Consider the following 11,259-nt stretch of genomic DNA (forward strand, 5'->3'; position numbering starts at 1 on the left):
GAGTCAGCAAGATAAAGTAGAACAATGACTATGAGGGTGATGTGAGCAAATCGACAGCTATAGAACAGAGAATGTCCGATCAAGAGAAAGGTCATTGAAGACATTGCTCGTCCAGTTAGTCGAACTTATAGACTCCGTTAATTAAACTTGAGGGGAATACTTGTAATGCGGTGATAAAAGTTGTCTATCAAGTATAAGTCAAAGGCGGGACCAGCAGTAGACGTCAAAGTCAAGGTGGTCAACGCCAGAGAACAATAGGCCCACCAAAGTTGGTCAAGTGGAAGTCGACGCCAACTACCGATTGGGCCTGAAGGGTCATCGACCAAGTGGCTTATATGAGTGGACCACATGCTCGGCCAGGGTCACTACGGGAAAAACATCAGTGACTCACAACTGACCAAGGGAATGTTATGCCGATCGGAGCGCATGTCTGGTCGGGCAAGAAACAATCTGCTGAACCGAGGTATTATGGAAAAAAGCAGCTGAGATTGACCGGGTAGGGAATCCTGGCTGAGTGGCTCATCCGCTCGGTCAAGCAAGGGGACCCCTCCCATATCCCGTATTATCCCTTTGGGAGATAATGCCGCTAACAACATGGCATGATCAATAGGCAAATCGTACGATGAAAGCTTCTACTGTCATATCCAAGATTTACATACCCTATTAAGGTATAGTGTGAGAGATACTTTCCTGACAGATCTTTTCATCATATGAGAGTTGGGAAAACGTGTCTGTATCTTGAGAGCGTGTATATTGCCTACTGTAGCACTATATAAAGGGGGTCCATGCACCAGCGAAGGTATATGATATACGTTATTTGTGCTCTTTCTCTCGTTGTTATTACATTGCTCTACCATCTTTCTACTATTCTGGTAACTGACTTGAGTGTTGGAGGGCCAATGTCAGGGACCCTTTCTCTAATCCGACACTAATGTTTCTTATGTTGTAAATCAGAATGGAGTCCTCCTACGATTAACTGAGGAATCATATCTTTAGCTAATCTTTTTCACTATTTTTGAATCAGATCAGTATTCAATTTTTACGAACTAATTAATTGTAGAGATAACTAGTATGGTCTTAAAATTTTTATCATCAATTATTAAAAAAAAATCAAAAAGTACGTATGAAGTCTGACGGAGGAAATTTTTAAATTCTCTAAATATAATATATCATACTTAAAATTCAAATTTTGTTACCTATGGAGGTCATCCCATCACCATAACATTATCTATAAGTGGGGTAAAGAAGTCATCTATGATTTATCTTTTTCGTGTTAATCCTGAAATAGATTGACGGGACCGTTGGGGGTGAACGTATTCACTTTTTTTTATCATAATGAGGCATAAAAGTTTGTCAATAAAAATTATTAAAATTAAATATTTTTACTAGGCAAAACTATATGAAAGCCAAACATTACTATATCTTTATTTTTATCTTTTTCTTCTATATTCCTTTTATGCTTCCTACTTATTGAAACAACCCATCAAAGGCTAGTGTTTAACCAGCCCAGGACTGAGTTGGTAAGACTTATATCAATAGGTAAAGATTTGAATCCTTTACCTATCTTTATCTCACCGTTGACGATGAAAAACGTTTAGCATGAATATGATCACATTTTACATAAAACACTATTGGTTAACCAAAAAAAACATTAATGAAAGCCAAAGCAGGGGTGATAATTCATGTAAAAAAAGTTGATTATAGATTCTTAAGCATAAAGAGAAGTTAGAATTTACTTCTAGGCATGGTCGAGGCAGTTATCACATGATAGATTTATAAAATTAAGCAAAGGTTAATTCTCAATGAAGTCGGCAGAAATACCCTCCCATGTGATGACTTATTTCAATTTTGATTTACTAGCTACCTCCTAATAGTGTGGGGCAGTTGTGGCAAAATGATGATTCGCTCTCTTCTAGCACCCTCGGTAACCCACCCTAGGATTAACATGAAGGAGGTAAATCACGATAACTAAAGAGGTAGATGGATGAGAGTGAGTTATACGGAATGCAAGGAATTACGCCTTATGATTAGTTAGAATTTAGTGTGGGCCAGTATGAGGGACTGCTAGGATGACAAATTTTATTTTTTATTTTTACTTTTACATAAAGAGAATTTTGAATTTGCCTCGGGTAATGGTGCAATGGTTAGGACCTTCAAGTGGTTAATCAGACATTTAATGGTTGAATCTCATCTATAACATAAAAGAGAATTGTTTAATCTAACCAGATCAAATCAAGTTAATACTTGGACATAATAATTGGGGAGGCGATATCAAACTCTCTATTATCATCTTTCCTCTTTCCCCTTTGGAATTATTCATCGAGTCTCTTTCTCTTACACTCCAGAGTAAAATAACTCTGTTGAGAGAAAACACAAATATATTGTTGAAACAGCCTTAGCTCTTCTCTATCATGCATCGTTTCACGTAAATTTTGAGATGAAGTTGTTTGCACTACTGTATATCTCATAAATTAATTTCCTACCCTATTGTTCAATCATAAGTGTCCTTTGGAAAAGCATTATAAACAGACTCTGAACTACACTTTTCTAAAAATTTTAGTTGCATATGTTATTTGTGGTTACACCCCTACTTCAAACATAAACTTTACTCTTGTTAACTACAATATGTTTTTCTTGGTTATAATAATTTACACCATTGATATCGTTGCTTGTATATACCAACAGGATCAATACATATTTCACGGCATGTTACTTTTAATAAGTCTCTATTCCCCTTTTTAACAGCTTTTGCAATCTCTCCTCCAGATACAAGTGACGCACTCTTGATGCCATCTAACATTGTCGAAAGTGATGACATCCTAAGTCTTGCTCCGAAGCTCTTTAATAACTCCCTTATACCATCAGAATCACCTCAAGTTGCTGCTCCAATCTCAAAAGCCTCACCAGTACAAGATAATATGCTTTCTATCTCTGGATCCTCAAATAATATAAGTTTGTCATCAAAATCACCATGTCAACATACTTCTTCATTGTTATCAACAAGTGATTCAGATGATAATGCTCCTTCTCACATGCATCTGTTAAGTGATATCTGTTACGCCCTAGAGGAGTCTCTGCCCGGTAAACGGACAGCACCTCCCTTGTAACTGTGACAATATGAAGCATATATACATTGTCACATGACTACTCACAAGCAAACAATAGCCCACACAGCTGGAACATAACACAGCGAAAAACACAAAATAACGAACGTGAAACCAACAAAACAACTACTTGCGAGTCGACCCGGCTTGATACAATAACATCAAACCAAATACAAGAAAAACACAAAGTTGAATTCCATACAAAGATATATATACATGAATAAGTTCAAAATCAATAAAGTGAATGGAAGCGATAACGGAAGAAGTCGCTCGATGTAACATGGGACTAGCGGACAGGATCTCCAGGCGGCTTTAACCTGAAATAGGAATAAATCAATGGAGTGAATTTAAGAACTCAACGGGTATTGATCAGACATACATAGTAAGATATAACTATCAGTAATAATCATGCAGTACAGTCTCCCGAACAATAACAGGTAATGAAAAACTGAACAACTGGAGGAAATTGTACTCACCAAGACCTCCTATCCGAACATAAGGGTGTGAACCATACCAACAGGTGCAGGGTTGTCAGACCAAATACATAATGTCTCCTGTATGTCTGTCAATCATATGCAACCACCAAAATGCAGCATCCAAAATGCAGCAATCACAAGCAATAAATACAATCTATGCATATGATGCAAATGACATGGTCACCCCTGACGTCAGTCAGCCACCTCACACGTGATGGTGAGGTCGAGTGGGTAGGGTTATGACAACTATGCACTCTGCCATCACTACTCTTGAGTGACCGAGTGGACAGGATGCTATCGGAGTACACTTATCCTCCTACCCCAAACATAGTGGGGGAGTCTAAGCTCTCATCTCCCTGTGTCATAGTTAAGAGGAGGGATCCTTGCTTGCTACCACGTTACAGTCACACTACCCATGAGTGGACCAACGGAGTCCTAACAGAGCAAACTGCGCATACCCTACTTGATGTACCACTAACCCATGAGTGGTTGTGTGTGTAGATCATGTAACTAGTGATATAATCAACTATAAATGAGCCGACAATCGCTCAGCATGCAATCATGTAAAATGGTGCATGACACTAAAGCATGTAACTCTTGAAAATATCAACCTCTACATAATATGTACCAAAAGGAAAACCGAGTCCATAACAAGGATCCAGGTATACATACCAGGTAATAAATCTAGGTATACATACCAGATAATAAAACTAGGTACACATGCCAGATAATAAATCTATGTACACATGTCACGTATATCTAGTGCTAGGCCTATACCCGAAATGTCACTATTTCTATGAACATAAGTACACATGGCAAGAATCAAGAGGCATAAACATAAATATATAACAGATAATAATATAGGCATACTACGGATATCAAGTAGTGACATACCAAGCAAATATAAACATAACCATTACTATTAGTTATAACCTATTACGTATATCAGAATGACAATATCAAAAGAGATAAGTAAAAGGTACTCGCCTTAATCAGTAGTTCATATCAGAACAAATCTCGCATTGAGACGCTCGTCTCGAATCAAAGTCCTGTGTCACATGAGTAATTTATCTAATTACATATGCTACAAATAACTGAGACATACCAAAATGAATAGCCACCTATAATGTACTAGTTAACCTTGGTTAATTAACAAATCAGATCTAACCCAAACCTTTGTTCAAATCCAACGGATAACCTCCATAGTTTCAAACTACATGATTAACTATCCTTAACCATACCAACATCAACTCAAGTTTAAGCTAAAACAGGAATCATACCTTATCACCAGATCACAAACTTACCCAAATCAAGAGACTTTGCTGTTGACTCGCTCGGAAGTACTTGCTGCCAGTAATATGATCAGAGGAAGATGGAGCTGCTGTCTTCCATACTCTCTTGTGAACAGAGAAAAGAATCTGATGGTTACGATTTCACATCCGCAATCTAAGCCACAGTGGCGCTAGGTCAAATGGGTGGCACTGACTCGAAGCAATGGAGGATGGCGTCGCTGCCAGGTTAGGCTCAGCACCGTGAGTGGGTCGGAAACTACGGCACGGAGACGGTGGATCTGAGCCGACGCAGCCACCACATTAGGGTCGAATGCTTGGCTCACGGTGAGTGCTTGGTGCCCATAGCTAGGATTAGGAAGGTGGTGTCCAGCTTCGATAATCAGAGAGAAGAGGGAGAGAACAACGGTGGATCGGCCGGCGACACAGCGGAATCACACGAGAGAGAGTAGAGGCTGAGCCGCAATGAGGAGTGGAGGTAATGGAAGCCTTGACCGGCGGTGAGTTGGATGGTGCCTGCGCGATCGAGATCTCCATGGCAAGGAGGCAACGACCAGAGGAGGGGAAGTGGTCGCAGTGGAGAAGAAGGAGATGAGGAGGTGTCGGCGTGAGAAGGGAATCGGGTAGGAGAAGAGGAGATTAGGTTTTTTTATAATATGAACTTAGGTTTAGGCAAATCAAAACCTAAGTTTATTCCTCAATCAACTCCCATTTTTGAGTATTTCAAACAGACTTTTCTCAAGTCTATAAATTCATCCCTTCAAAATACGTCATACGAGCTCCGAAAAATTCCTAAAAATTTTTAAAAATTCCATTAAGGTTATTTGTCTATTAAACCTTATTATTTAATTATTATTTTGTGGCAATATTTTACAATATCTATACACATTGTCCACCAATGACAACTCGATATCCTTTTCCATGAACTCTAGTGATCTCTTCAAAATTTGTTGAACCAACTTATTTTTCATAAACAAACAAGGATCTGAATTGACATAGTGCAATGACTACATAATTTGATACATTTCTTCATAATGAAACATGGAGTCTAGTTTCACGCACTTACTCTATAAATGTTGTAGGCTCCAAATGAGTATTCTGTCTTAAGCATCGAGCTGACAGTTCTCTTGAAAGGTACAAAGCTCGACTTGTAGTCAAAGAATTTAGTCAATAACCATATATTGACTTCAATGACACCTTTGACCCAGTCAATAAAATTACATCTATCAAATTATTGTTATTGGTTGCTGTTAGTTCTAATTGACTTATATGACAACTAGATGTTTCTAATGCATTCATTCATGGTCATCTTGAGAAAATTGTAATTATGGAGTAACCACCTAAGTTCATTCATCCGTAATTTTCATCTCATATTTGCCAACTTAAGAAATCCTTATGTGGTTTTCGGTAAGCTCCTCATGTATAGTTTCATCGATTATCTAACTGACTATAAACTCAAGGATTTTTTGAATCAAAAGCTGATTCTTCTCTATTCTATTAATATAATAATGATCTATGATATATTTTTTCTTATTTATGTGGATACTAGGTTAATAACCAACAATGATAAAAAGAATATCACAACTCTATTAAGTATTCTCAATCAATAATTTCTTATTCGAGATTTGGATAATGCTTGATTTTTTTCTGGGTATTAAACTTATCTCATATAATGAAGGTTGTCTCCTCTATGTAAGGGCTCATGTATTGTGAATGTTGAAGTTAGGAATTTAAAATTATTAAAAGTTAATGTGTTAATTTCAAAGGCAAGGGTAAATCAGTGACAAAGGGAAAATGAGGGGGAAATAAATAATACATTTTATATATATATATATATATATATATATATATATACGTGTGTGTGTGGTTCATGCGAGTTTTATTAAGACTAAGAAAAAATTTCTAAGAGATACTACAAGGTTCTAATTTAATACCTATTTCAAAGTTTTATGGGCTGGATTGGGGAGGGGCTTACTGGTGATGCTTAGGGACCAATTAAAGGAAGTAGGGTTATTAATCTAGAGGGAGAGGAGGTGGGGAAAGAAGGGGGGTGGTATCGTCTAGGCAAGAGCCGACGGAGGGCAACTTCGTTGGGGAAAAGCTCGTCGACGATGCAACTCCTCCAAGTGTGGGAACTCTTGATGGCAAGGCAAGTAGATTTCTACTAGTAGGTATGGGATGAGCGGTTATTCTTGTTGGCTTGCAAATCAAACTTGATGTTGACCTTGCTTAGGCGCAAGGGTGTTTGCTTAATTTTTATTTTGTTTTGTTCCGAATTTCAGAGATGTGGGTTGTTTTTCTTGATGATTTCATTGCTTCCTTGTAATGGTCTGTTCCATTGGAAAGGATTCAGGATTTATAGATGGGTTTCAGTTTGTTGTACTGCTCTTTGAGAGGCTTTAGTACTTCCAAATGTTGATCAGATTTGGGAAACGGGGTTTGGATTCAATGATGTACTATTTCTTCCTCAAGCTAGTAGCATATTTGGTAGATGGCAAATTGTTTTCGATGTTGTGTTGCTTCTTCATTGTGGATTTAGTTTTTTACAGCATATTTGGTAGATTGCAAAATTAACTTTTGAATTGCTATTTCTTTCAAAATTAACTCTTTTTGGTCCCTACTGCTGACAACGCTTTGAAAAAGAGTTAAAAATAGTTGGTAGTTGCTTCTTCATGCTTGGACCGAGTGGACAGTTTACGTAGTAGCTAACTAACTACATAGTAATGAGGGCCCCTACTGATGGCAACTCTAACCACCACTATCCATGAGTGATCGAGTGGGAGCACGATAAGACAAGCGACACGTACTCTAGCTACAACCATCCATGAGTGTCCGAGTGTGCGGCTCTGACCAACAACTCTCTCAACCATAAGGGAGACACGATCACCGACATGTATACAATGACATGATGAGCAAGATGTGAACAGTCATCACCACAGATATATAAATAGTAATCAACTATGCTACAATAAAACCAACATGCTCAATAATGTACATAATATACAATAATCAATGCAAGTAAACATGATATCCAGTATCTCCTAAATATCATGAATGATAACTAGAAATTGCATAGATATCAAAACAATTATCTCAAAGTTCAAGTAGGTAAGTATCAAACTCAGGAAAAATATGAGTGGAGTCAAGGTAAATACAGCAATTATCCGAATATAACTAATGCTCTAAAGTCATAGTACTAAAGAGACAAAGCAGAAAATACTCACCTCGATATGTCGATCGTATCAGAATAAATCCACATCGTGCTAATCGACCTAAATCAGAATCTTGCATGGTGTCACAAATAGCTTAACCACAATCCAAAATAAGTAGCTAACATCAACTCATTAATTAACCTTGGTTAATTATTCCCTTATCGGTCAAATCAGATCTAATCCAACCCTAGTTTAATCCCTCCAAGAGATTAGATTAAATTAGAACATCAATCAATCTTCAATCATTTCACAACCGCGTTGGAATAGATAAATTATATCCCACATTCCACAATCCAACTATATAACTTAATTATATATCAGTTAATCCTCAATTAACACAATCATCCTTTAGATTAATCAATTTCAAGCATAAAAACTCATATCAACTAGTTAAAACCATAACCAAGTAATTAAACCTTTCTAACCATTTCACCATCCAATAAGGTTTTAGTTTACCCACAATCAATTCAACACTCACCCAATTCCAGTGCGCTCTGCTATTGATTTGTAGCCAAAACCATTGCTGTTGAAAAATTATAGCTAAAGTAAAGTAGACTTTTTGATTTCCAAATCAAGTACCCTATATCAAAATCAACACATCCTCAACTGAGCACAATACCAAATTTTTAATCCACGACCTTTAGATTACCCACTTATCCCTAATTAACCCTCACCTTCTGGTCACATCACCAGAACAGTAAAGTTTGGCCAAAAACTTCTCATCAAACCAGAGGCTGAGGTTCAGTGTAGGTCCTAGAGGCAGAAAGGCAGAAGGATGGTTGGCAGTTGTGGCTCATGGCTAAAGAGGAACTGTCAGCGATGAAGAGGGGCACAAATTAGGAGAGGAAGAGGAGGAATCGGGTAGGGCACCGACGTCTCCAATGACTGAGGTCATAGCTAACGACAGGCAATGGCGAAACTACGACGTTTGGGCAATCAGTGGAAGTAGAGGATGTCAAGTGATCGGGAGATCCAAGGCTCCTGTGAGCCCCGAGTGTCCGCGACTAGGAGGAGAAAGATGTCGGCCAGATTGGAGGCCAGATGGTCAGCGCCAATGATGAGATGGTCGTCGACGTTGACCGAAGCGGAAGAGAGGAAAGTGTCGGTGGTGGATTGGGAGAAGAATATATTAGGTTATTGTCCATTTCTTTATTTACAATTTTGGTTAATCAAGTTAATCAACTCCCACTTAGATGATAATTCAAACAGACTTTCCCTAAATCTAATTGATTCATCCCCTTAAATGTGTCATACAGACTCTATTTAAATGCTAAAAAATTTCTAAAAATTCTCAACAAATTCTATAAGATTATTTCTCCAATAACACATATTATTTATTTGTCATATCTTACATTCTCCTCCACTAATAAAAATTTAGTCCCTAAATCTACTACTCTAACTCAGGGATCCTTATATAATGGTAGCAACTAAGCAACATACTCATATACTACTCCATCCTAGTATCATGAATAAATCTCCAACCATGAGAGATTAAAGGTTCTCTCTTAGAACTACAAGATGATCCACTTCCTAGTAGATGGTGATGACTTTGTGGGTTATGAGTTCACTATGCTTCCACTACTCTCGCACTATTGTCTAGCTAACTGTAGGTAAAATCCACTAGACATAAATAGTCTATAAGTACCGCATGGTAGTTTTGATGTAATTAACCAAATTAATTTAGGTCCTGTTGTTGTTTGATCCTTGTGCAGTAGGAGCTTAGGAGCACAGGAACTCGAGCAAAAGATATAACTAGCGAGAAGGATGTCATGGGAGAGAGTTGATGGGCTCAGTGTATCCGAGGAACAAGGCGTTGCAGAAGAGTATACTGGCTGATGAGAAGGAAGTGCATGGCAGTTCCGAGGGACGAGAAGCTGGAGTGGAAGGTTGCTTGAGAAGGCCAGAAAATGACTTCGGGTGAGCCCTATTCCGGATGACCGAAATCAACCGGAGTGGAGCTGGAGCGGAAGACCCTGACAGGAAGTCAACTCTGAGTTGACCCTGATCCAGGCGCCTAGATTATCTGGGGCAGCCAAGGCGGCCCGGGTGTAAGCCCATGGTCACGGGTCAATTCAGCCTGGTATGGGTGCCTGGACTAGAAAACTTATCAAATGTGCGCAATCGTGATCTAGTACAACACAGATAAAATTCTATCCATATCCAGGTGCTTGGAACCCTTCCAAGTGTCCCGATCAAAGCTATAAATATAATCCTAATCATAGAAGCTAAACACAACACTTGTAATCAATTCTTTTCCTGTTTAGCTTTGTAATTCAGTGCTTCAACTACTGTAAGAGGTTTCTCCGTTCGAAGGAGATTTTAGTAAACTTTCAACATCTTAGATTAGCAATCTCCTAATTGTAAACCAAGTAAACCTTGGTGCCTCTTTCTCTCTTTAATTAGTTGTTTAAATTCTTTTTTATACAAGTGTTAGTTTTAATTAAGCTGTAAAGTTTAAGAAGGATATTCATTTTTTGTGCAGGGCAATTCACCCCTCTTTTTGGCCTCCAAGGGACCTACAATTGGTATCAGAGTAAGGACGCTTCAGAAGGACTAACCGTCGACCAAAGTACAAGAGATGACCGAACCAAGTATCTGCCCACTGAAATTTGAGGGGGAGCTTACAATTTGGAAAAGAAAGATGGAAGTATTCTTCAAAATAGATTTTGATTTATTACTAATATTAAAATATGATTTTATAGCTCCAAAAGACAAAGAAGAGTATCAATGGACCAAGAAGGTACAAGCAAATTTTGTAGCAAATGGACCAACGAAATTCCATCTACTGAGCATGCTACCTCCATAAGAAGTCAATAGAATCGGCGCCTACGAATCAGCAAAGGAGATTGGGAGAAGTTCCCAGAGCTACATGAAGGTACATCTGAAGCTAAACTCATGAGACAGGACTTGCTTTGGAATCATATCAGCAACCTTCAGCTAGAAGAAGGTGAAACCGTTGCACACCTTCACTCAAGGATCAAGGAACTCATTACCAGACTCACAAATATCGAAGAAAAGGTAACCAACCGAAATTCACTAAGGTGCGCACTTAATGTATTTCCTAGGAATCCTGAATCGTCAACCTTAGTGATGCTTATTACATCTTTAAGGATCTAGAAGTAAGTACATTAGAAGAATTATTTTCTACACTTGACATGCATGAATCTAGATGTGCAGA

The sequence above is a fragment of the Zingiber officinale genome, chromosome 10B, assembly GCF_018446385.1.
Source record: "Zingiber officinale cultivar Zhangliang chromosome 10B, Zo_v1.1, whole genome shotgun sequence".
Taxonomy (NCBI): Eukaryota; Viridiplantae; Streptophyta; class Magnoliopsida; order Zingiberales; family Zingiberaceae; genus Zingiber; species Zingiber officinale.